At 36.9% G+C, this 24,947-nt stretch overlaps 1 protein-coding gene across 1 annotated transcript in view; it reads right to left on the minus strand.

Moving 5' to 3' along the window:
* Positions 1-24,725, minus strand: part of LOC150089325 (elongation factor-like GTPase 1) — a 549,838-nt gene extending 525,113 nt beyond the window's left edge. Inside the window, exon 1 of the mRNA XM_090389043.1 lies at positions 24,600-24,725. The gene's annotated coding sequence lies outside the window, so the exon portion shown is untranslated. The remainder of the gene's footprint in view (positions 1-24,599) is intronic.
* Between the last annotated feature and the right edge of the window lie 222 nt (positions 24,726-24,947).

The following is a 24,947-nucleotide window of genomic DNA, read 5'->3' on the forward strand; positions in this document are numbered from 1 at the left end:
CATTACAGACCAGATATCCAGCCTTAATGGATGCTGGGCGATGTGGTGTATTAAAGGTCAAAATGAGATTGCGTGTAGGAGTCGGAACTCCTTTTCTGGTGGAAATTCTCTTGACCTGTATAACGCCTTCTTCTTTAGGTTCTTCAAGCATCTCCTCTTCGGACACATCTACTAAATCCCAGTCAGAGATCACTCCTTTAGAGGTGTTCAGTGATCTATGGGGGTGTCACAGTAACTGGTATTCCAGCAAAGAGATTAATATTCAAGAGCCGCTCTGAGTGTTTACTACTAGAGGTCTCGATCAGAATATCTCCTGACCTAAGTCTTTTTACAGACTTAGGAGCTCCAGGTCTGCTTTCTAATTCCTTTTGTACTCTAAATGGCGAGATTTTGCCAATTGCATTTTCACCAGTTGAGTGCATGATCAGGAAAGCTGGAGAAGGATAGATGTCAGAGTCAGTTTTCCGCCGTTTTGAAGTTCCTGCAATAGAACTATCTTTCTTTTTTGATGTCTGGGGTGCATCTAGCAGCTCAGATAAGTCCGAGTTTGATTTACTCATGACGTGCTCTTTTTGGCCCAGGGAGATTATCTTTTTCTCCCAGGTTACCAGCCCCGCCACGTGGAGGCAAGAGCGGTGCCACCTAGTGACCCATGCGAAGAGAAGGTTAGTATTAAAGAAAAATAAAAAAGGGGGTTAAAGAAAGGTACTTTCCTTTCTGGGTTATATAATTTGAAAGATCTATTTAATTATAATGCTCAAGAGTTAACGGACTTGAGAAACTCAGGAGAAACGTATTTACAGTAAAGCGTATCAGATAATCACTACGAAAAGGAGCTGTGGTTACTAATATCGCTTGGCACTCGGGGTCCCATCAGTTGGGTTTTTACATCTCTTCCTAAATTTTTTTCAAATGACTTTCCCTTTACAAAGTCATGCTGTGACCCCTTAGGACTTCATTCTGATCAAAATGTTTCTATACTGAATCTTTAATCAAATTCCATCACCTTATCTGCACTGAGACATGCTTCTACAAGATCATTATATCACTAATTTGTTTTCTACATCAGCATGTTCGGGAGGCAACTAGAGGGAGTAATACTCTTGATTTGATTATCAGCAGTGATTCTTCATGCATTAAGAATCTGCAGATAAATGAACCACGAGGTGGCAGTGATCACAGTGTGCTGAAGTGGGATTTACTCAAAGAGGTAACTACCATTAGGGGTAAAGGGAAGGGTTATTGCTTCCGAAAAGGCGACTACGATGGACTGAGACAGTATTTAAATTCTATACAGTGGGACCAACTGATGATGTTACCAACAGCAAATTCAAAATGGGAAGCATTAAAAGAACTTATCTTGGAAGCTACTAGGCTTTACATACCAACTAAGAAATATTGTTCAAGGTTTAGGCCAAAATGGATGTCAGATGAACTAATGAGGCATATGGCAGAGAAGAAAAATGCATGGGATACATACAAATTAACACATGACACAGAAGCCTATGATAGATACAAGTTGATATGCAACCAAGTTACAAAGGAGGTTAGGCAGGCGAAGGCAGATTACGAGAAATCCTTGGCAAGGGATGCAAAGAAAAAAAACAAAGAGTTCTTTACTTATCTAAACTCTAGAAGGAAGGGGATGAATCAGATTGGTCCACTTGATATTGATGGGTCAAGTGTTGATGATCCTGCTCAGGTAGCTAACAAACTAAATGAATATTTTGCATCGACATTCACACATGAGGAGTTATTCAGCGAGGGGAATGCCAGAGGTGTATTCAACTCTAGCAGTAAGCTACAGAATCTTGAAATAACTGGGAGTAAAGTGGAGGAGAAACTGTTGAAGATAAACACAAGAAAAGCACCCGGGGTGGATGGGATCTATCCAGTTATATTAAAGGAGGCAGCAAAGGAAGTAAGCAAACCCTTAGCCATAATTATGAGAGCTTCCTTGGACTCAGGGGAGGTACCCATAGACTGGAAATGTGCAAATGTGACCCCAATTCACAAAGGAGGATCAAAGGCTGACACAAGTAATTATAGACCTGTGAGCTTAACTTCTGTTCCAGGAAAATTAATGGAGGCACTGGTTAAAGAAGCACTGCAGGATCATTTAGACAAGACTTCAGTTATAGCTCAGACACAGCATGGTTTTGTTAAGGGGAAGACTTGCCTCACCAACTTGATTGGATACTATGATGCAGTCACAAAAGAACTGGATGCAGGGAATAACTTTGATATTATATACTTGGATCTTAGAAAGGCTTTTGATACTGTTGCACATGGAAGACTGCTACACAAATTGGAGCAGTGTGACATTGGAGGCAAATTGCTGCTATGGATAAAGGGGTGGTTGAGGGGGAGAAGACAGAGAGTGGTAATCAATGGACACTGCTCATCGTGGACTGATGTTATTAGTGGAGTCCCTCAGGGCTCAGTGTTGGGTCCATTATTGTTTTCTGTATTTATAAATGATATTGATGATGGTATATCGGGCTTAATGTCCAAGTTTGCAGACGATACAAAGGTTGGCAGGGTTGTCAAGGACACTACTGACACTATGCTGCTGCAACAGGATCTGGAAAGGTTGAGCAGATGGGCTGAGAGGTGGCAACTGAAGTTTAACATTGATAAATGTAAAGTACTACACATGGGAAACAGCAACCCCAGAGCAACGTATCAACTCTGTGGTACTACGCTGACAGTGGTAGAGAATGAAAGGGACTTGGGGGTGGTTGTGCAGGCAGATATGAAGTTCTCTGAGCAGTGCAGACAGGCTGCAAGAGTAGCTCATGGAGTATTGTCAATGATATACAGGAATTTTTCCAGCAGGGATAAGTAGGTGATTATTCCATTGTATAAGGCGATGGTCAGGCCACACCTAGAGTACTGTATACAGGTCTGGAGACCTCATTTCAAGAAGGATGTAGAGCTGCTGGAACGAGTACAGAGAAGGGCAACAAGATTAGTGAATGGAACAAAGGGGTGCTCTTACGAAGAAAGGCTTAAGTTTTGCAAATTACAGTGTCTGGAGACTAGGCACCAGCGAGGTGATCTGATAGAGGTGTATAAAGCCTTGAATGGTTTAAGCATGCTCAATGCTGATGGGATTCTTCCTCTAGCTCAGAAAATCACCTGAGAGGACATAAATTCAAATTGAGGAAAGACAGATGTAGGATAGACGTGCGGAAATTTGCCTTTAGCCAGCGGGTGGTTGGTTGGTGGAACAGACTTCCATCCCTTGTGGTGGAGGTTGATAGCCTAAATAAGTTTAAGGCTCAGCTGGACAGGTATTTTGAACGAACAGAGGGGTGAAGTGGAAGTGGGTTTTTTTTTTTTTTTTTTTTGGCTGATGCTGCATAAGCTTGCTTTCTTGCATCAAATGCCTCTACTAATGCTAATGCTAATCTTATCACAATCTCGATCTCTCTCGATATGTGGTGGTCATTCCCTGACCTTTCTGCATCCTCCATATTTGGTGGTGATGGGCTCGAACCCCAGTCTAATCAAGAAACGTGTGCTACGCACTGCTGCTCCTTCCCACCTGGCTACGGAGGCACCTAACCAATCCACAGTATCATTACATGTATGCACATAGTTTTCATACATGGCAGCCTTACACGATAACCTGTAAATTCCCTATGCTTCATTCTTTAGCCATAAAAGATCTGTTAACTCTCTTTATATCCATTTCAGTATACTGATTTTGTGATATTTTACCAATGGAACAATTATGTTCACAGTTTTCAGGATAATCTGTTTAAACACTTCCCACAAAGCATTCATTTCCAGTGACCTGAAATTACCACTCCATTTCATAGAACTGAATCTATATAATCCCCACCCCATAAAACTGAAGACGTTGAAAATGGCGAATTTAACCCACCCACAATGAGGCAATTGCACCCTTGCTATTAATCACCACATTGAGATTCCACATCACCAATTTTAGGAGGATACCATCTTAGCACTACAATATCAGTTTTAGAACATATGACTGTAGCTCAAATTCACTCAATTTCTAACAATCTTGGCATTATTATATAAACTGGTTAAATAAGTTTTGTTGGTTGATGTGTTTCTTCCCATGCATGTATTATAATGAGATTTCTCACAAGCATTTTCAAGGAGAAACCTTGCACGTTTCTAGGTAATTTTCCAATGGATACCCAATCCACCTCACCACTAATTAGCAGTTTCCTCTAAATTCTTAATCCATTGAGCGGCTGGAATGGTTTCAAATCTACTTTCTTTCTGTTGCTTTTCGAGTTTGGGTAAAACAAAATATCATATGCGTCTAGTTCAAGTGAATATGGAGGGTAGCATATCACATGAATATTTTTGGACCAAAAATTGTTAAATGGAAAGTGCAGCATGAGCAGGAACATTGTCATGGTGGAGAATCTGTTTGTCGTTTTGAAACTGCTGGTGAAGTTTTCTCCTAACTTTTCCCTAAATTGAATCAGAAACTGTCCATAATAGAAATAGATTACCAGCTGAAGAGGGGAACAGGTATCCTGTGTGTTATCAGACACTCAGCCTAAAACACTGATGGATCCAATATCTCTCTATTACAGAAGATTTAGGAGAAGTCCAATTGGCCTGCCTCCCTAAAATCCACTCATGCACACCTTCTCGATGGTAAGCCCTGTTACGTCACTTAGGCGGCAACAAACGTGTAGAGTGGTTCTCTTCAAGATGCTTGGTCAGCGTGAAGAGGAAAAGACCAAACCCTCCAGCATATGACAGCACGACAAAACAAATGGCCCTCAGTCCCCAGCAGCTTTCACTCTCCCTCTTACGGCAGTGAGAGGATCAGAGTGGAAGCAGAGGGTGCTAAGAATCTCTGGGTACGACCAGGCTGCCATGCACGGAAACTGAACTTGGCCTGTTATAGAACTTATCGGTGAAGACAGGATATTAGAGCTGGAAAAGGAATTAGAAAATGTGAATTGGAATATCATCGGTTTGGCTGAAACAAGAAGAAGAAGAAATGAATCACTTATAAGTTTATCAAGTGGAAATCTGCTGTACACCAATGGAAACAGTGAAAGGAGTGAAGGTGGAGTTGGGTTTCTGGTCCATAAAGATTTTAAAAACAACATTTTGGAATTCAAAAGTACATCACCAAGGGTGTCAAGACTAATACTCAAGATTTCTAAGAGCTACAAGCTAAAGATTATAATTATTTATGTACCAACATTGAGCCATGATGAACCCCGGTCTAATCAAGAAGCGTGTGCTACGCACTGCTGCTCCTGCCCACCTAGCTACGGAGGTGCCATCAGTCTTTTCTGTTATGCTACTTTCTATTAAGTCTCAAGTGTCTGTTATAATGGATTTAATACCAGAAATGATTTATCATATATATATATATTAAACAGTAGAATAGAAAATTTGCTTCTTGTCTACCTTTACTTTTTCCATTACTTTTTTGGCAATAGGAGAAAAACTACTTGAAACTTCCTGATCAGAGCTTTATATTTGGTTGCATGGGTGTGTGTATGTCGGTGTATATATGTATATAAAACATCTATTTTCTCAAATAAAAAGTTTCTTCTCTCTTAGCTAATTATATATATTACTTTTTTATTGGCTACATGTATTGCTATTTTACAGGCAGATGTATTCTTCAGTGACATCTATCTTATTGGAATAAATTTTTATTCAACTGAAAATTAGAATAAAAACTTATTCATTATTTAAGTTAATTGTTATTCACTGGAGAAAGAATTACAGTAATTCCTTGACTTACGCGGATTCACAGATATGCAGTTGCATTACTTCTACTTACGACTAGCCATAGTATCCATTAAGCACCACTTTAAATATACATGTAATAGATTGTGTTAGTGTCTGCTAATGTGCATTGATAGTGGCATCGGCACTTTGTTTTCACCTTAACCACTTTAGTGTAAGTTGTATCTTGTGAGCTTATACTTGTTGTAAACAAAATAAATATAAACACTAAATATGTCTGCGAAAAGAAAAAATGATGAGAATAGTAACCATAGTGATAAGAAGAGGCGCATTATAACTATGGAGACTAAAATCAAAATCATTAAACAATACGAAAACAGCAAGAAATTTGTGGATATTGCCCATGTTTACGAAATGAATGAATTGATAGAACTATTATAAAAGATAAAGTTTGGATTATGCAGCTTGTAAAAAGTTCTGTTCCAATGCAATCTACGATCATATCCAAAATAAGAGGCTTATTAATAGAAGAAATGGAAAAATTGTTGATGGTTTGGATAGAAGACACGAAACAACAATGAATGTGGATAAGTCTTATGCTTATACAAGATAAAGCCCAGAGTCTTTTTGAAGAACTAAAGTGTAAACGTGGTGAGAATGTTGCTAGTGAATGGATACCCAATCACTGCAAGCCATGGATGGTTTCAAAGATTTAAGGGCCATGCTAAACTATGCAACATCAAAGTTACAGGTGAGGCTGCTAGTGCAAACAGTAGCAGCTACTGAGTTCCCAAAGACTATGGCAGAAATCATCAAAAACAAGGATTACCTACCACAACAGGTCTTCAATGTAGATGAGACTGGTTTATATTGTAAAAAAAAAATGCCAGATTGTTCTTACATATTGAAGAAAAAAACTTATGCCAGGGTTAAAGATTTAAAGTATCAAAGGACAGATTAACTCTTCTTTTTGGTGGAAATGCTGCTGGAGGTTGCAAAATAAAACCACTGTTAGTTTACCATAATGAAAATCCAAGGGCCTTCAAAAATATTTCAAAGGCATCACTACCTTTGAAATGTGTTGTATGGAAGTCCAATCTGAAAGCATAGATGACACAAGAAATTTTTCGGGACTGGTTTCTCCATCATTTTGTCAAAGAAATTAAAAAATATTGCCAAGAAAACAACCTACCATTTAAGATATTATTGCTAGTTGATAATGCACTTGTCACCAAACAACTATGTGACTATCATAAAAACATAGGTTATATTTTTGTCTGCAAATACACTTCCCTCATAAACCCATGGACCAGGGTCGAATACATTCAAAATGTATTAAATATGAACATTTAGACCGGCAGTAAGGGCCACTGAGGACAGAATGCCAGATCATTGAAGCAGTTCTGGAAAGAATTTGACATTTACAAAGCTGTTAAAAACATCGATGCTGCCTGGAGTGAAATTACAGCATTAACCATGAATGCCATCTGAGGGGACTTTGTTCCCCCCACCCCAGTTTGTACAAGATGCTTTGGAAAGTGAAGAAAACGAAGATATAATTAGAGAGCTTGTGGAAATGACCAGAACATTGGAATTAAATTTAGAGGAAAATGACTTTATTGAATTGTTGCAAAGTCATAGAAAGGAATTAAGCAATGAAGATTTAATGGAGCTTGATGACCATAAAAATGAAGATGAGGTTTCAGAGGATGTACAAGAAGTTGAACCATTAAAACAATTTGATACTAACGAAATGGCAAAATGCTTTAAAATGACTGACGAAGGACTAGCTGGCTTAAAAGCTCAGACACCGAACGGTTTGAAAAAGTGATGGGAGCAGTGCATTATGCAATTGCATGCTACAAACTGATTTATGATGAGAAAAAAAAAGAGCTACAGCGCAGACATCATTGGACAAGTACTTCAAGACACCATCAAAATCTAGTCTGAGAACATTAAATGATTAGTATAGAATGGGTATTTTCAGATAAATTAGATACATTTTTATATTTATGTAAGAATACAGGGGCTCACATCTGGTGAGTAAGGGCTTGGCACACCCAGGGTCCTGAGCTGGATACCATCATCATCATTCTCTTTCTTAATGATTCCCCCCCCCCATCTCTCTCTCTCTCTCAGGGTAACTCGGGAATTTTTTTTTTCGCTGGTGCAGCATAAGCCTCAGGCTTCCTTGCACCATATGGCTAATAATAATAATATACTCGATAGGATATTAAATAAAGTTTTATTTCCACAAAGTTTTCATAAATAGAAGGTGATTTGATTGAATTTTCCTTTCAATGAATATACAATTAAAAATAGATCATATTTAAGCACTATTCGACTTGTGATGAAATCGCTGGAACGAATTAATCGCGTAAGTCAAGGACTTACTGTATTTGTTATTTTCATACAAACTACAATTAACTTATTATACATCATTTCTTATGGCCTACTTGCCCACCTAATATTAGTATCAGTAGTAGTGACAAATGATACAAGAAAGGAAGCTTATACAGAGTCAGAAAAAAAAAAAACCCCAACACTTCCCATTTCACCTGTCCATCTTACTAACAGTTAATCTAGTTCTTCCTTGAATTTAATCAAACTATTCACCATTATAAAACAAGAGATGAGAGTTTTTCCAACAATCAATCCTACTCTGGCGCATGAGGAAGGATTCCATCAGCATCGAGCTTACTCAATTCATTTAAGCCCTTAAACACCTCAATAAGACCTAGTCTTCAAATGCTGTAATCTGTAAATTGAAGCCTTTCTTGGTAAGAGTACCCCTTTGTTCCCTCACAAATCTCACTGCCATTCTCTGCACCTATTCCACATCTCTCCAGCCATCCTAAAACGAGGGCTTCAGACTTTTATGCAATACTCGAGATGCAGCCTAATCACTAACGTGTACAATGGGATAATCACTCTTGGCAAAATTCCTATATTTCATTGACAAAAATGCATGCACTGTCATGGCAGCCTGCCTGCCTGCAATGCTCAGAGAACTTCATATTTAACTGCACAATTACCCCATGTCTTTTTTACTCTCTACTGAATATAGCAACAAACATTAATCTTGGATTTCTGCTGCTCCTCCACATGAAGTGCTTCACATTTGTCAATACTAAACTTCAATTGACTTCTTAACGCATCTGCTTAACTTTTATAGATTTTGTTCCAGTAGCATACATTGTTTAGTGTCATTAACCACACTACTAACCTCCTTATCACCTGAAAACTCAGACTTTAAGCCTGATACACCTTCATTAATGTTATTAATAAGTACAGGTGAAACCTGTTATAATGCAATGCCACATCATGATATAAGCGGGATTGCGTTAGAAAATTCTGGCCATTTTTCGTCATTCAAAATTCATACGTACTATCAATTCTGATAGTCTCTTTTTTGTGTGATAATTGAAATATTAAGTCTAAGAAAAATCACGCAAAGAATAATAATGGAAATAAAATGCAATTGTGTTGTTTCAAACTTTTATTGATGCACTGTAGAATAAATTTTAAAAATATATATATTTACGTTGTTAAATATATATAAACACACACCTTTTGTCATAAAAACAAATCAACACTCACAAAATCTGCTTTTCCACATGGTTGTATTGACTGTTATGTTCATGTTTTGAAATTGTCAAAAATTCAGGAGAAAAAGGAAAACACTATACACTTCATGTTCTTTCAACTACGTAGACATTAGCGAACAATCTTTTGCACATTTTAGTCGTTACTTTCAAGTCTTTCATATTTAAAAAAAAAAACAATCAAGGGTTGACTGTTTCATTATAACTCCTTGTTTCTTTTTAATAATTTTAATAAGGCATTTTAAGCTAATCTACCTTTTCTGTTACAAAAAATTTAAGTCCAGTTTGCAAACCAGTGAGTGCCTCTGTGATCTTAAGTGATAGCTCTGGCTCCTCGTCTTTGGTTGCATTTGAATCATGACTTTCGCCAGTAACGTTTTTGATTATTTCTGAGTCAGTCGTGTGCTCATATGTAAGACAGTAGTTGTTCCCATCTACCCAACATGCTGTTGTGGTCCCTCTTTCTCTATCAAGTACTGTGTCAGTACTCGCTCGGCATTGGCCACACCATCTTCTTTCAGGCCTTCATTAGTATTTCTTTCCAAGAACTGATCAGCAGCACTGACATATTCCTCGATAAAGCCCTCTGCATCGCTGTCACTGGCTACTTGGGAGTTATCCGGGATCAGACTTGCACCCAATATGTTTCTCCAACATTTTGACATACAACTTTTTGTCACAGATGCCCACACTTCGCCACCAATGAAAAAAAACTTCCTTTAAGTTCAGCTTCTTTAAAAATGAAGTAACAGAATCCTCACTAGTGATTATTTGCTGTATCAGAGGCTGTATCTTTGATGTGGTGTTTTTCAGTAAGTAGCTCACTCAAATTTTACCATCTCTGCTTATTAGATTATTGGCAGGAGGATGGATAGGGCAGTCATCCAGCAGCAGCAAGAGAACTTTAGTATCCAGCCCTTGTTGTTGTAAGAGTTTATGTACATCAGGAACAAATTGCTTATGAAACCAGTTTTCAAAAATACTGGAAGTCATCCATACATTTTTGGTAAAGTCATAGGCAAATGGTACAGAGGCCATATTCACATGATGGAAGTACTGTGGCAATTTAAACTTTCCTATGCAAAGTGGCTTCAGTTTGTGATTTCCTGTTCGGTTTACACAGAAAAGTATGATAACTCTGTTTTCATTTGCTTGAAGCCTTGTGTTCTTTGAGCATTGTTCTTACAAGCTAAAGTGGAATTGGATAACATTTTATGACAAATGTCCAGTCTCATCATAGTTATATACCTGTTCTGTGGTATAGCGCCACCTTTAATTATTTTCTGAAGCTGGGCAGGGTAAGAGCATGCAGCTTCATCGGCTGACCATATCTCACCTGATATAGCCGTTTTGGTTATTCCATTTAAAATGGAATTTAAAATGTGTTAGCCATCCATTATTTGCAGTGAATGCTGTGAACTCATTTCCATGAAGATTGTTGTGGAATTTTTTTGTTGAGTTCGCAGATGGGGTTCAGATAGAGATGTGCCTTCAGATCATTCTTGAACAAACCACTAAAACCCAGCTTTATCCAATTGTTTGTCTTGAGGTTGCCACAGGTATTTTTGTTGCAGTCCATCGCTTTTTTCCATAGACTTGGCTGCATCATGCAGTTTCTACTCTTTCTTCTGTTGATACACTAGAGATTCATTCACTCTAAGGTCTCTAGCCACTTGAGTTTGCTAGACTCCAAGACCTGATTCTGTCCAGAGCAGCAATTTTTGATTCTATAGTAAACTTCTGTTTTTTTTGAAGTTTCAGATATTTCTTTAAATTTATACTGCATTTAAAAATACAACTTACAATTTGAAAAACAAGAAAAATTGAGAGCAATTAAACTTGTGGGAGTGGTGTTTTTCCGCATGAAAACCCTACTTATTTCCCTCTTAATTGAATATCTCTGCCTAACTAATTTGTACAGACCCAATCACTGTTATTTCTTAAACTTATTCTTCTCATGCGTTACTAACACCAACTTTGTTTCCCCTTACCATGGAACTTTTTCATCTCCCCCTACTGACTATGCTACTTTTGAAGTACACCGAGCTACCTTTCCCAAAAATGACCAAATGCCGTATCTTAAGTGGCAGTATGATACAGGGATTAAATTTATGTTGGTAGTCGAGTGGTCAGGAGCGGGAGTGCAGTAGCACATGCTCTGAGTAGATCGGGATTTAAGCCCTTGACTCCTAAATATGGTAGATCTGCCAACTTGCACTGGACCGGCATGGCAGATTATGGTCCATTTCCCTCAACATGAATCGTCAAGGAGACTTTCATCCTGCAGCTGATTGATAATGGCTGTAGTTTACCATTTTTTTTACCTCCCTGAGCACCCTTTAAATCCATGATCTTTCTACTTTACTACTTCGCTTTGTCTACTGTTCCAACAGGTCCATTCTCACTAACAGAAATATTGTTTTCTTTGTTCATAAAATTGTTTTATTTTCACATACTATTCTTGTCCAGAAAAAGAGGTATTTGCAAGACTGTGTCTTAAAAACTTTTTAAAATATACTGTATGTTCAAACACTTTGCAGTAAAGTTACAAGTCGTTTATTATTGTTCTTAAGGAAATGAAAGGATAATGTGCATCGTTGATTCGCGTTAAATTGAAAATATCAGCACATATTCATAAGGAATCCAAAATGTTGATCTTCAGTGATTAAAATCACATTTCAATTGAGGAAAAAATGGGAGCCATCCTTGCATCATGTTATAAGCGGAATCATGTTTCAGCTGTATAGAAAACAATGAGTCCAGCACAGAACCCTGGGGGACTCAGCTAATAACATTAGCAGAGGCATACGAGGCAAGAAAGCAAGTTTATGCAGCATCAGAACAAAAAAAAAAAAAAAAACCTCCCATTTCACCCCTCCATTCGTTCCAAATGCCTGTCCAGCTCAGCCTTCAATTTATTTAGGCTATCAACTTCCACAACAAAGGATGGAAGTCTGTTCCACCAATCAACTACCTGCTGGCTGAATGCAAATTTCTACACATCTATTCTACAACTCTCTTTCTCAATTTGAAACTGTGCCCCCTCAGGTTCTTAATTTGAGCAAGAATAAGATTCCCATCAGCTTGCTCAACCCATTCAAGGCCTTATACACACCTCAATCAGATCACTGTGCAGGTGCCTTACTCTCCAGGTGCTGCAATTTGTAGAACTTAAGCCTTTCTTGGTAAGAGAACCCCTTTGTTCCCCTCACCAATCTTGTTGCCCTTCTTGGTACTCTTTCTAGCAACTCTATATCTTTCCTAAAATGAAGCCTCCAGACCTGTACACAGTACTCTAGGTATGGCCTGACCATTGCCTTGTATAATGGGATAATCACCTCCCTGTCCCTGCTAGCAAAATTCCTATATATCATTGACAAGACTCCATGACCTGCCCTGGCAACCCATCTGCACTGCTTAGCAAACTTCATATTTGACTGCACAATTATCCCAGGCCTTTTTCACTTTCCATTTCCCTGAGTGTAGTACCACACATTGGTACGTTGCTCTTCGGTTATTGCTACCCATATGCAGTACTTTGCATTTGTCAATGTTAAACTTCAATTGCCACTTCTCAGCCCATTTGCCCAACTTATCTAGATGCAGTTGGAGTAGCATACTGTCTTTACTGTCATTAACAACCCTGCCAACCTTTGTATCATCTGCAAACTTGGACATCAAACCTGATATATACCCTCATCAATATCATTGATAAATATACAAAACAACAATGGGCTCAAAACCGAACCCTGGGAAATTCCTCTAATAATATTTGTTCACGAAGAGCAGTGTCCATTGATTACCACTCTGTCGTTTCCCACTCAACCATCCCTTTATCCATTGTAGCAACTTACCCTTAATGCCATACCTCTCCAATTTGTACAGCAGTTTTTCATGTGCCACAGTATCAAAAGCTTTCCTGAAATCCAAGTATATGATATCAAAATTATTTTTGGAATTCAGTTCCTTTGTGACCACATCATAGTATCCAATCAAATTGGTCACACAAGTCCTCCCTTTAACAAATCCATGCTGTATCTTAACTATTACTGCAGTCTTGTCTAGATGATCCTGCAATGCTTCTTTAACCAGTGATTCCATTATTTTCCCTGGAACACTAAGTTAAACTAACAGGTCTATAGTTACTTGTGTCACCTTTTGAACCTCCTTTGTGAATTGGTGATACATTTGCACACCTCCAGTCCATGGGGACCTCCCCTGAGCCCAAGAAAGCTCTCATAATTATGGCTAAGGGTTTGCTTACTTCCCTTTCTGCCTCCTTTAATATAACTGGATAGATCCCGTCAACAGGTGGGTGCCTTCCTTACGTTTAACTTCAACAATTTCTCCTCCACTTTTCTCTCAGTTATTACAAAATCTTAGCTTCTTGTTAGAGTTTGATAAACTTCTGGCACTCCTTCATTGAATAACTCCTCATGTGTGAATGTAGATGCAAAATACTCATTCAGTTTATCAGCTACCTGAGCATGATCATCAATAGTCAACCCATCTATGTTAAGTGGTCCAATCTGATTCATCTCTTTCCTTCTAGAGTTTATATAAGTAAAGAACTCTTTGCTGTTTTTCTTTGCATTAGTGCAAGAAGAGCAGTGCCCATTGATAACCACACACTGTCTTCTCTCACTCAAATTTCCCTTTATCCAGAGCAGTAACTTGGCCTTAATACCAATTTGTACAGCAGTCTTTTATATGCAATAGTATCAAAAGCTTTCCTCAAATTCAAGTATATGGGGTCAAAATTATTTTTTGCAACTAGTTCCCTTGGTACTGCATCATAGTATCAAATCAAACTGGTCACACAAGATTGTCCGTGCAACCAAATCTGAATGCAGTATAACCGCATTCTTAACTAGCTGGTCCTTCATTACTTCTTCAATTCATTATACAGGTTTGTAATTACTCACGTCTTCCTTTGATCTCCCTTTGTGAACCGGGACATATTTGCATATCTCCAGTTCATATGACCTTCTCCAAATCCAGGGATGCTCTCATAATCATAATCATGGATAAAGGTTCATTTACCTCTTTTGCTGCCTCCTTTAATGTAACTGGATAAATCCTGTCCACCCCAGGTACCTTTTTTATATTTAGCTCCAACATTTTCTCTGCCACTGTCCTCTCAGTTATCACAAAACCATTAAGCTCACCACCAGAATTTGACTCACTTCTGGCATCCACATTCCTAAAAAATTCCTCATGTTTGAATGTAGAAGGGTTTTTGGGAAACAAATAATCCAAGAACCGCATTCTGCTTTACACAATTTTTAATGCTAAAGATCTGGTAGTCACATTTATGCCAGGATGCGATTTTGATAACATATCCAGAACGTGTTCAACCAAGCGAAAAAAAAAAAAAAAAAAAAAAAAATTGGCTTCATCAAATGTCAGACATACAAATTCAGTGATTCTTGGTAATTATAGTACTCAAACATTCTGAGTACTGTAATTACTTTTGATGAAAGTGCTTTGGCTGTTCCAGTATGACCCAGAAACTACGATAGTCAATGCAATGGAAGACAAAATAATCCTCCAAAGCAAAAAAAGTAGGAATGTCAAAATCAAAAATGAAAGTCATTCTAATGAAGACACTCAGAAAAAAACAACTGGTATGTTAAAATATTTTATAGAAGATGACCTCCATAAATGTTTCTGCTTGGAGAAACATATGAGACTGTGTGTGTGCAAGATTATTATTATATTTAATACCACTCTTATACCACATGAAATTAATAACAGGGTTTATTAAGCTATTTGACTAAAGTATTATACATTAAGGTAACATTTTGGGTATCTTATCAATACCCATTCACCGGACAGTGCTGTCGGGAGAACAAAAATAGAAAGGGTTACAAATTTGGATACAGTTGCCAAATTATCAATATTATGATTACAATTGCCACTATTACAATTAAAATTGTCATTATTTTATAATAATGGCAATTGTAATCGTAATATTGGCATTCAACGGTATTCAAATTTGTAACCCTTTCTATTTTTGTTCTCCCAATAGTACGGTCTGATTATGGGTATTGGTAATATAGCTGAAACATTACCTTAATGTATAGTAGTTTAGGCGAATAGCTTCCTAAACTATATTATTAATTTCACATGGTATACTGAGTGGTATTAAATACAGTAAACCCTTGATTTAACGGACCCTGATATAAAGGATTTTGGATTTAATGGACCGGACAAATAATAATACAGTAATGTACATATTAATCACGACCATATTATTTTTTTAGGTTATACAAAACTTCAGTGTTATTATTAATTAAAAATTAATAAGTACTTATTTCCATTATTGCTTTGATAATTACCTACTTTTATTTTTATAATCAAATTCAGGAAATTGTTTTTTATTCTTTCTGAAAATGTGTTCAAATAGCTGTTTTTCCGGATTACAGATAAGAGCAGGTGGTGACTTGCGAGCTGAATGTGACCCAGGACACTAAACTGCAAGTCTACCGACTACTCACTTTGTTTCGGTCTCAGTCTACCCCAAACTATCGTGTGGTCAGGTTGTATACAGAGTGTTTCTGTGATTTCTGAATTGTGACTTTATTTATTAAATAATTTTGCAATTCTTACAATTTAAAATGGCATCAAGTGATGTGGAGTTAAAAGAAAGGATGTGAACTTAAATGTGGCACAGAAATTAGAGCTAATTGAGAAATTAGAACAAGGCACCTCAGTAGCACGTTTGTGAAATTTACGGCATAAAAAAAACAAACTGTTTCTGATATCTGCAAATCAAAGGCCAAATTTCAACATAATTTTATATTGTACAGTACTATATGGTATTAAAGCGTTTTTTTACGTTAAGAACAATAAAAAATGCACCCCCCACAGGTTATATTCGATTTAACGGACACCCCGTCTCCCCTATTAGTCCGTTAAATTGAGGGTTTACTGTATAGTAATAATCTTAATAGAAAACAATCATGTAACATCCTTCCCTAACTATATTAGTGTGTTTAGGGCAATTATTTTGAAGGGATAAAGGGATACTCAAAAAGGGATACTTGTAAGGTATGAAATATTTCATTATATTTATTTTATTGCAACAGCCTTGCTATTTAATAGCCACACTCACACCTTGACTGACAGCATGTGAAATGTCAATTAGAAAACTCACATGCTCCAACAATTGGTCACCATCTTTTCCATGACTAAGAGAATGTAATAACTGGATGTACTGCCATAAAACGGAAAATATCATGCACACTTCAATAATTAGACATAAGAGATGCCACTAATTTTAAATAAATTTTTTTCATCATGTACATATAAAATGCAGAATCAGCATTTTATATGTACTTTGCTTAACTTGATTCTGCATTTTTCCTCTTTGAATGGTAAGATTTCTGAATATGAGGAATCATTTTCATTAAAATCGAAGAAATCATTTTTATTGAAAGCTACTGGGAACTTCAGCTGTGTGGACTGAGTAAACAAAGCATGAAATAACAAAACTCATGTGAAGTCTTGAAGACTACATATCCAACTGCAGTTAACAGTTTTCACTCACTTCTAAATTGGCAGCTCTATGGAAATTTAACACTACTATTTTATTATAACTAAATTTTTGCTGCAAAAACAGAGAAGTAAAAATTTTTTTTTTACAGCTATACTTCTCTGTTAAAAAAATAATTAATGAGGCAAAGTAAATGCTTTTACTATACTTGAGGATTAGAAATATTTTTAACTTCTTTTTTTGAAAAATTCACCCAAGTTTTTTTTTTGAGTTGTTGACTGATGCTGTATGCCACAATCAGTAAGGTACAGCATAAAATTAAATAGTGTAATACGTAGCAGAGTATTAGGAATCTGTTTGCTAGTATTGTCATTTATTAATCTTATTAATTTTCATTGTTAATTAAATGTATTTGAACAGAAATCATGTTCCAGACTAGAAGCTGTGGAGGTTGAGGGCTGTGTAGATCTAGAGGGAGTCAGCCACTCAACCTTACAAAAGAACATTAATGGATGACTGGACAGTGGCTTTTTTCTTTTCGTCGTAGATTTCTTTATGGCAAGCAGGCATATCATTCACCCCTTCTGTTAACTTTTAAGAATCTTTCGCTGTCAGGATCCATCTTCTCAAACCTCGCCATTGCCGATGCAATTTCACGAAATGCCATTGCCATCTCTCTGGTGATGTAGCGTCTCAGCTCCTCATTTGCTTCATCTTGAGTTTCTTCAGCATTTTCTTCTTTCACTATCGCTGCCTGCAAGTCAACAAGTTCTTCATTAGATAATTCCGTCTCTTCTTCCTCTATTAACTCCTCCACATCTTTGGCATCAACCTCCAACTGATGGAGCTCTGCAACCTTTACAATCTTATCTGTAACCTCTTCATATGATTCGTCTTTTTCAAATCCTTTGAAGCCTTTTACATGCCGTGTGCATATTTTCTTCCATGCGCCATTTAAACAACTTTTAGTAATTTCCACCCAGACCTTATTAATGTTTAAGATGGCATGGTAAATATTGTAAGATTTCCAAAAGTCTCTTAATGTAAAATTTTTCTCATCGTCTACTGCAGACAATGCCTGAGCAAATGTTGTGCGTAAATAGTATGCTTTTAAATTCAAAATAACACCCTGATCCATAGGTTGCATGAGTGAAATTATGTTTGGTGGTATAAATATGACTCTCGCGTTCAAATTGAAATCATCTAGATGCGTAGGATGTCCAGGAGCATTATCTAATAGAAGCAAAATCTTGAAAGGAACGTTGTTCACTTTACAATATTTTTCAACCTCGGGAATGAAGCAGCATTTAAACCAATCCTCAAAGAGGATTGGATTAAATGCACTGGTAGGGTTTAGATCGGAAATGCACTGGTAGGGTGACTTTATTGATGCCCTTAAATGCAAGAGGATTTCCAGAATACACACAAGCAGTGGTTTTAATCTGTAATCTCCCACTGCATTAACCCCAATCAAGAGCATGGCCTTATCTTTTGATGCCTTGAAACCTGGAATTGTATTTTCCTCTTTGGCAATGTATGTTCGATTCGGCATTTTTTTTCCAATACAGAGCATCTCGTCAACGTTAAAAATTTGCTGCGTTGAATAGCCGCCTTCATCTATAATTTTTTCCCAACACATCAAAAAATTTCTCCTGAGCTGCAGAATCGGCACTAGCAACTTCACTCCATACTTTAATGTTGTGGAAACCAGTGCGATACTTGAACCTATTAAACCACCTGTTGCTTGCCATGAACTTAGTGGGGTTCGCCATACTTATCCCTAATATCTTTATAAATACTTCTTGCTTTTGCTTGAATGGTCATTAGACTCGGGGGCACTCGCTTCTGAATCTGATTTTCCATCCATATTATTAACAGCTGTTCCATCTTCGATATAGCACCTGAACACTGTTGATCTTAAGTGCGTTGATCCTTTGACATGTTCTTTTATACGTGCACTGTCCTTTAAAATAGTATTCACTGTTTAAGCAGCGAGACCTAATTCCCTTGCAAAAAATGACAAACTGTCCTGCTTCGCACTTCATTTTCATCTTCATTTCTAAATAAATTTTGTTTGGTTTCCTAGCACTGCCAGCACTTGCACTTTCCGTTGATCCCTTTCTCTTCACCATTGTAATAAGTAAATAGGAATGAAGAGAAGATTTTGAAAATTTATGTTTTTTTATATGATTGAAGATTTCAGTGAAGGGGAACATATTTCACCATAATAGCATAAAAACCCACACAATTGCAGTTATTGGTATTATCGCATATGCAATAAGATCAATTTACTACCTGTTTATAATTAGATGCACTAACAGAAAATCACAATAAATTGGAAAGTGCAAATTGTTTTTATTGTTTTTTGGTCGTGACCACCAGAAACGTGCTTTAGAAAAATATCACAAAGAGTTCAAAATTGATTCTTATAATAGGAACATGTGATAACAATGGAAGGGTAGTGGTAGTGCATTTCCATTATAAATATGACCTTTTAGAGAGATAAATAGCTTAGTAATACAGGGAAATTTTAAACTTCCAAGGACTTGGAACAAATTACAAAAAAAAAAAAAAAAAAAAAAAAATGTGTTAATGGGTTCACATTACGATATTTTCACGATACCTCCATTTATTCCTACGGGGTGCAAAATACACTTCCCCGATTTTTCTAAAGTTTGCACCGGCCACCAAAAACTTACGTAAAAAGGTATTTCCGTAAGTCAAGTATGTATTACTTAAGTCGGGGAGTTCCTGTATGTAACTTTGTCTTAATATATCCTAATATTTTGTTTATGCATATGTATATACACTAAGCCTACCTAATTCTGGCTGTATCATGAAATACAAAACATTAAATGTTGTAATATTTTATTTTATTGTACTAAGTAGTTTTGTGCAATGGAGGTGAAATTTTTTCCATATCATATACAGGCAGGGGAAACTTCGAGTAAAGCATATTAAGAGTCTGAAGTAGTCTCAAGTACAATTGCTGTAAGTTCAGGAGACTGTGCCAATATCTGACCCAATCGGAAGGCTAGTTAAAGGCGAAGAAAATCCAAGCTACCTGGCAGCAAAAAATGTTAATTGATGGTATATACCATCAAAGTGAGGCAGTTACTTGAGGCTCTATATAGATGTAAAGAGTATATACTGTCCATTAAAGCAAGAGGTTACTGTAAATTCTTAAGCAAATTTTGTCATTGGCTTCCCCTTTTTAAATCTTTCCAGGATTGCGTTTGTGTTTGAATTAAACATGTTTCGTTAGCACCATCGTCAAATACAATAAAACCTTTCGCTTAACAATTAGGCAATCTTTCAATGAACAAAGCAAATCATACTACTGAAGGAAAAAAATAATAATAATAAATAAATAAAAAAAAAAAAAAAAAAAGAGAGTACTCCAACACATCCTCTCTAGAAAAATATTAATTAACAGGGTTTGATCAAATAGCACTTTGTTTTAGAATATCATATTACATCTTGGAGGCTATTAGGCTTTCCATACCAACTAAGCAATACTGTTCCAGGTTCAGGTCTAAATGAATTAATGAGGCTTGTGGCAGAGAAGAAAAATGCACGGGTTGCATATAAATTATCAGGCGACACAGAAGCCTATGGTTGTTGTTGTTGTTTAGGAGCATTAGCAACTAAGGCAATATTGCTCCGGGGATATGCAGTGGTCATTCCCTGACCTTTCCGCATTCTCTGTATTTGGTGGTCACAAGCTCGAATCCCCGTCTAATCAAAAAGCGTGTGCTATGCACTGCTGCTCCTGCCCACCTGGCTACGGAGGCACCCAGAAGCCTATGGCAGATATAAGCTAGTCTGTAATCAAGTCACAAAGCAGGTAAGCAGGCGAAGGCAGATTACGAGAAATCTAATGGCAAAGGATGCAAAGAAAAACAGCAAAGTGTTCTTTACTTATGTATTTATGTAAATTCTAGTAGGAAGAGTATGAATTAGATTGGTCCACTTGATATCAGTGGTTCGACTGTTGATGATCCTGTTCAAGTAGCTGATAAACCAAATGAGTATTTTGCATTCATACATGAGGAGTTATTTAAGGAGGAGAATACCAGAAGTTTATCAAACTCTAACAGGGAGCTAAGTGATTTTGTAGTAACTGAGAGCAAAGTGGAGGAGAAATTGTTGAAGTTAAACATAAAAAAAGGCACCTGGGGCAGATAGAATCTATCCAGTTACAATGGAGGCAGCAAGGGAAGTAAGCAAACCCTTAGCCATAATTATGAGAGCATCCTTAGAGTCAGGGGAGGTCCCCATGGACTGGAAATGTGTAAATGTATCCCCAATTCACAAAGGGGGTTCAAAGAGTGACACAAATAATTATAGACCTGTTAGTTTAACTTCTGTTCCAGAGAAAATAATGGAGTCGTCATTTTCTTGTCAAGGTGATCATGCATCACCTAGACAAGACAGCAGTAACAGCTCAGACACCAGCATGGGTTTGTTAAGGGGAAGTATTGTCTGAACAATCTGATTGAATACCATGATGTGGTCACAAAGGAACTGGATGCAAAAAATATTTTTTATATTATATACTTTGATTTCAGGAAAGCTTTTGTTACTGTTGCACATGGAAGACTGGTGTACAATTTGGAGTGGTACAGCATTAAGAGCAACTTACTGCAATGGATAAAGGGATGGTTGAGTGGGAGATGGCAGAGAGTAGTAATAAATGGACACTTTTATACATTGACTAATGTTATTAGCGGAGTCCCCCAGGGTTCGGTGCTGGGCCCATTGTTGTTTTGTATGTATATCAATGATATCGATAAAAATAAATCAGGCTTAATGTACAAGTTTGCAGATGATACAAAGGTTGGCAGGGTTGTTAATGACAGTAAAGACAGTATGCTACTGCAACAGGATCTAGAAAAGTTAGGCAGATGGGCTAAGAAGTGGCAACTGAAGTTTAACATTGACAAATGCAAAGTACTCCATATGGGCAGCAGTAACCCAATAGAAATGTATCAACTATGTGGTTACTACACTCAGGAAGGTGGAGAATGAAAAAGACCTGAGGGTAATTGTGCAGTGAGATATGAAGTTCTCTGAGCAGTGCAGATGGGCTGCCAGAGCAGGTCACGGAGTTCTGTCAATGATATGTAGGAACTTTGCTAGCAGAGACAAGGAGGTGATTATCCTTTTGTATACGGCAATGGTGAGACCACACTTTGAGTACTGTATACAGGTCTGGAGGCCTCATTTTAGGAAGGATGTAGAGTTGCTAGGATGAGTACAGAGAGGGGCAACAAGATTGGTGAGAGGAACAAAGGGGTGGCTTAAGAAGAAAGGCTTAATTTCTGCAAGTTGCAGCATCTGGAGGCTAAGCATCTGCGAGGTGATCTGAACGAGGTGTATAACGCTTTGAATGGTTTGAGCAGGCTCAATGCTGACGGAATATTTCCGCTGGCTCAGATTAAGAACCTGAGGTATAGATTCAAATCGAGGAAAGAGAGTTGTTGAATAGATGTGTGAAAGTTTGGCTTTAGCCAGCGGGTAGTTGAATGGTGTTTAAAGCTTAAATAAATTTAAGGCTGAACTAGACAAACATTTGGGGTGACTGGATAGGTGAAATTGGAAGGTTTTTTTTTTTTTTTTGGCTGATGCTGTATAAGCTTGCTTTCTTACATCATATGCCTCAACTAATGCTAATACATTGCATTTCAGTAAGTGGCTGATAATAACCAACTTCACGATAGGTGACATCCCCTGTAAACCCAGAACTAGGCTTGGGATTGGAGGTGTGGGGTCATGCCAATCTGGCCCTTAAAATGTCAGTTAGGAGAACAATGATAATCATTAAAAATTGAGGTGTGACAGGCAAATTTGTTACAGTGATCTACGTTCCAATCACGACAACACTGAAAATTATCAATTATATCAAAAACCTCATCACTATTTTTTTTTTTTTTTTAAATGGTAGCCCCAAACACGAAAGGTCAGGGAATCCTTTGTACTTTAATATCACATATGAAGTGAAAGACATAAGACATTGTCGATATAAGTATTATTTATACTTTTTTATCGTACTTTCCATATCTAAGTTATTAATCTCTGAAGACCAAACAGTAAAAGTACAATTAAAAATAGTTTCTTTTGTTGTAAATATGTTACCATGTTCTCTAGATACACTGAAATGCAATCATTTGTTTGTATTTCTGATTTATTTAGATTAGTGCAAGAGTAATTAAACATGTATTGGTTTGTATATTGATGTTGGTGTGCTGAGCAATTTAAACCCGAAATGGATGCTGTTAATGTTTGAAGTAATAATAATAAAATCTTTAATTGCAATGATAGACATACAATTAGTTCCCGTCACGGCATGGTGGTGCCAGGGGTTTACAAAACAATCTTTAAAAGGCAACACATACCCAAATTATGGTAGGAAAATGCATCAATTAACTATAATAAGACAGTAAAGGAAGTATATCATTATCATAATATACAGATGAGCAAGGGCACATTTTCAATTCAGAATAGGCAAAATAATACAAGGATGTAAGCTTGTACAGCATTGGCCAAATAAGAACTTCCCTCCATTTTATTTATCGATCCTCTCTGATGATATTTCCTATCCTTTTAAATTCACTACAACTACTCACTTCCACAACTCCAAGTTGAAGTTTATTTCAACAATAACTTTCAGACTTAAAGTGAATTTTCAAATATCTATTCTGAAACCATTCTTTTTGATTTAAATTTATGTCCTGTTGTGTGTGTGTGTTCTGGGAAAGAATAAAGATTTAATCACCATTTAGTTTACTCAAGCCTATAATTAGATCACTTCAATTAGGTCTCTGCACAAATGACTAACATTTTGCTTTAAAGGTTTTCAGATATTGCAATTTACAAAACACTAGTCTTTATTTGTTAAGAAAATCCATTTATGCCCTAACTAATCTTACTCTTCTCACCCTTTACAACAAATCTACATCCTTCTTAAAATGTAGTTTCCAAACCTATTTGCAGCATTCAAGATATGGGCTAACCACTTCTTTACACAGCAGGATGGCAAAGTTCCTGCATATGAGCGATGGAATCCAGTGACAAAACCAACATACTACCAGGTAAACCACTGGTGAGGGGGGGGGTTAAAGAGCCTGGAGGTCTGATGGCTGGTTTATGGTTAACAATCACCTTTAGGGGGGGGGGGGGGTCTGTTCAAAAATATTATGGGGAGGCCAGAATTTACAGTTTTGCATCTGACTGATCAAATGGTATGTTAATCTGGCATAATTACTATCAAAACGCATTTATCGCTGTTAACATTTTTTAGCCTATCTGCTTAGTTCACCTAGATCCTTAAATCGTTGAAATAGTACACCGCCATTAACTGCAATGCTCACCTTTTGTACGAAAACTCAGACATTAATTAGAGATCAATTAATATATATTACAAAGTACTATCACTAATGTACTTTAGATATTACTAGTTAAAATTAGAAATGAAATGTGAGTGACCAAGCACCAATGGGTAGACCTCCACTCATAACATAAGTCCAAGAGCTATAGCTATTTATAACTACTCTCTTTCGCCTACAATTGAATAAACTCTTAATCAATAATACTAATTTACCCAATTTATACGAGAATCATTCATGTGGAACAGTACAAATACGTGGCTCTACACATATGGAACTGTGTAAATATTACAAATGTGTGGCTATACACAGAAATTCAGGGATATTCTGTGGTTCTGAGGCTATATCTAAATCCTTAAAATACATCAACAAATAATTAATTACATAATAATGATAATATACCTGAAAGTCGTTCACAATTACTTGAATCAAACACTTAATACAGCAAGATTAATGCTGCTTCAATGTTTAGATTTGAATTTTTAATTTAACAGTCAACTAAAAATTCTGATCTTCAAAAACTTTAAAATAAACAGTAACATATGCGTAGAATATTGCACACAGTCCAAAAAAGTAAAGAATTGCAACATTTAAAACACACTGAAGTCAAGAAGCACGTTTTGACAAAAATCGAGTTAAAACGAACTGCCATCTGGTGATAAGCGATTTATTAACAGACAAAATTTGTAAGTTTTTTGCTTAAAAACAAGTAAGGCTATGACACAGAATATTATCGCTCTGTGGGCTTTC

This window comes from Mastigoproctus giganteus, chromosome 2 (genome assembly GCF_048544385.1).
Source record: "Mastigoproctus giganteus isolate SK-2022 chromosome 2, ASM4854438v1, whole genome shotgun sequence".
NCBI classification, from domain to species: Eukaryota; Metazoa; Arthropoda; class Arachnida; order Uropygi; family Thelyphonidae; genus Mastigoproctus; species Mastigoproctus giganteus.